Source organism: Palaemon carinicauda, chromosome 1, assembly GCF_036898095.1.
Source record: "Palaemon carinicauda isolate YSFRI2023 chromosome 1, ASM3689809v2, whole genome shotgun sequence".
Lineage (NCBI taxonomy): Eukaryota > Metazoa > Arthropoda > Malacostraca > Decapoda > Palaemonidae > Palaemon > Palaemon carinicauda.
This window is the reverse complement of record NC_090725.1, coordinates 154,292,333-154,295,397: the sequence shown is the minus strand read 5'-3', so window position 1 is coordinate 154,295,397 and position 3,065 is coordinate 154,292,333.

The following is a 3,065-nucleotide window of genomic DNA, read 5'->3' as shown; positions in this document are numbered from 1 at the left end:
GGGAATACCTTTGCCGTACGGCCAAGGAAAACATGGCCTCGGGTGATCTTGACGTCAACAATACGTCTTGTTAGACGTAAGATGAGTGGTTATTCCCCACCCCTTAGAAGACAGGACTCCACAGTGCTACTTTTCTCTTTTAGCCCTGACTATAGTGAAGTTTGTGATGTAGTTTTTGATATATTGAAAATTGATCATAATGATATCGAGGGTTTTCAAAAATTAAGTAAAGCAAAATTTGTCTTGAAATTTAGTAAATCTGTCGCTTTCCAGTCCTTTTGTGAAAGTTACGACGAGAAAGATGTTGATGTTGGAAATGGGAAATCTGTCAGAATCATTAACTTCAGCAGACAATACACATATATATCGATTCGTTATGCTCCCTTTGAAATGGATAATGACATTTTAGAAAGTATTCTCGGGAAGTATGGGAACGTTTTTGGGATAAGTCGAAACAAGTTCTCACATGGAAAAGCAGAGGGATTGTTAAATGGCACTCGCACAGCAAGGATGGAATTGAAGCAGAGTATACCTTCGTCACTGAATATCCAAGGACATAATGTTGTCTTATACTAAAGTGGACAGAAAAAAACATACTACAAATGTGGTAGGGAGGATCATATGGCTGCTGAGTGCAGTTATGAACTGGATGGCAAAATAAACGTATATAGCAGCACTGATTTTCCCGAGATCCAGACTAAACGGAACAGGGCCCCTAATGTAGAAGAAAGTAGGGGAACTGGAACGTCTGTGAATAACGTCAATCGAGAGAAAGCTTCAGTCACCAGTAACGTGGAGGAACATGGAACGGAAAACCAAACGGAGGAACTTGGAACGGAAAACAAAACGGAGGGACATGGAATGGAAAACAAAACTCGAGATAGCCAGCACGTATGTAAACTTCCAGGTGATATGACTACGAAAGAAACACGAGCTGATGAGGTAGAACCAGGGGAAGAGAGAGAACCACGCCTGAAGTACAATCAAGAGGAATCAGTTGAAGAAATAATTGAAGTGTTAAGTGGCAGCCAGGAGGAAAACACCAGGGAAACAACTATAGTGGTAGCTGAAATACATAGAGAGGATGTTAGTCCATGGGCCAGAAAGTGAAACCCTCCCCCCCCCTAGGGAATTTTCACGACCCCCCTAGTTTTCTTCCTTAGGATGTCCTTTATGCATTTCCGGGTGTTTCCAAACACATAAATGTGGCAAAAAGGCAAAATTATCACTTTTTGTACAAACCGCACGCCAAATTTTCACATTTTCAGCCGCACGACTTTGTGTCGCTTTATTGGCTCTAACTTCCTTAATATCCAACTTAAGTGAACAATTTTGGTACCAACATAATGCCAAGCCCAAGAGCTACATAATGGTATATAATTATGTCCATAATCAATTATCATTACGTATTCCAGGGCCATTATTGTACCCCCTACCCTTAATTTTTGTTCGAAAATGGGCATCTGTAACTAGTTGCTACTGATACTGATGATATTGTTGAGGCATTTGGTTACATTTCTGTATTAGATTTTGTACATAATCTTATTTAGAATATTGCATATCAGTTTCGTTCACTAATTTCCCAAAATATGTGAATTAGGTGACAATAATCAATTGATTGTATAATGGCCACATATTTTTATTGATACCTACTTTGTAGGGAACGCTTCTTAATAACTTCTGTAAATCGTGACATATCTGCATTATTTTGGTGCCAATCAAATGTTTGGAGTATATACAACTAAGCTTGATGATGTAAAGTTAATCTGTTACTGAAACCCATTATCTAAATTGCTGATACATATCCCCACTCCTTAAAAATAGTCCAAATTTCAATTGACGGAACATTGTTCTACCCTCATCTTCCCTATCATCTCTACTTTCTGGTACAAAATGGCAACAAAACAATTTATCTTTATGATTTATTACACAAAAGAGTATTTTACTAACATTTAAAGAAGGAGATGCTTTGAAGAGAAGTATACTGCTTGGACATTATCCACTGTAGAGCGGCCACCACATACTTATATCATGAATATGCCTGCACAAACATAGTAAATATGACTAAAACTATAAATGTAGGACACTACCTATTGCAGTGTGTCAGACTTCCATATCTGACAGATGTCATTCACTGAGAGAACCAAGAAAATCATTGATTAACAGTAGAATAAGATAAATGTAACCAAAATAAATGTCATTTATAACTTAAACTGACAACTAATACCAACAAGTAAATGGTGAAGAGCTTGGAAGTCTACATCAATGTTTGAAATCTGGGAAGTTGTGTTCATATAAATATCATTATATGTGGAGTATGATGGCCTAGTTAGTCTCTCTTTGTCACTGGCAATAGACAACTACAGAAAAGAACTAGCTTGACAATTTATACATTGCGTTCATGATTCTTCGTCATAAATGTTGTCGGCTAGGTTGTTAATATCAATATCCTCTGTATCCAAATCGTCATCGCTGTCAGCTTCTCTGTCTAGCATGATATCAATGAGTTCCTGTGGCAGTATATCACCTTTGACATAGTCAGTCTGCAGCTGTCCTGAGTTATCAAGTTTCCAGCCTTTGCCTACTGAACTTGGTATATCTGGATATGGCACACTGGACTTATTCCAAACATATGCTTGGTGGTTGCATTTGAGGATATGCATGTGCAATGATGACCTGCATGGTGAGAGCAAGCTCAGATCAATGCCATCACAACTGGACAAAGTTTGGCCTTTCTTGGGCTGGAATTTTTATCTAAACTTATCATACAGCAGCTTGTTTATGTCTTTGTAGTTGGCCTTTCCATACATACAGCAGACAAACTGTTCAAGTTCATTGAATGTTTTTTCTGAAAGTTCAGCAGTGGTTGCTAGAGAGATTAATTCTGAATAGTATTCAGGATGGGCATCAAGTGTCTTCTTTGGTGTAAGTTTACCTTGGCGAACGAAGGCACTTGTTGTATCGCATCCTGTGAATGCATGAAAAGAGTACATGAGTTTACAGTAATCTGTACCATGTTTGCTAATAACAGCTCTCACATCAATTAGTCCTCTCTTGTTTGAAAC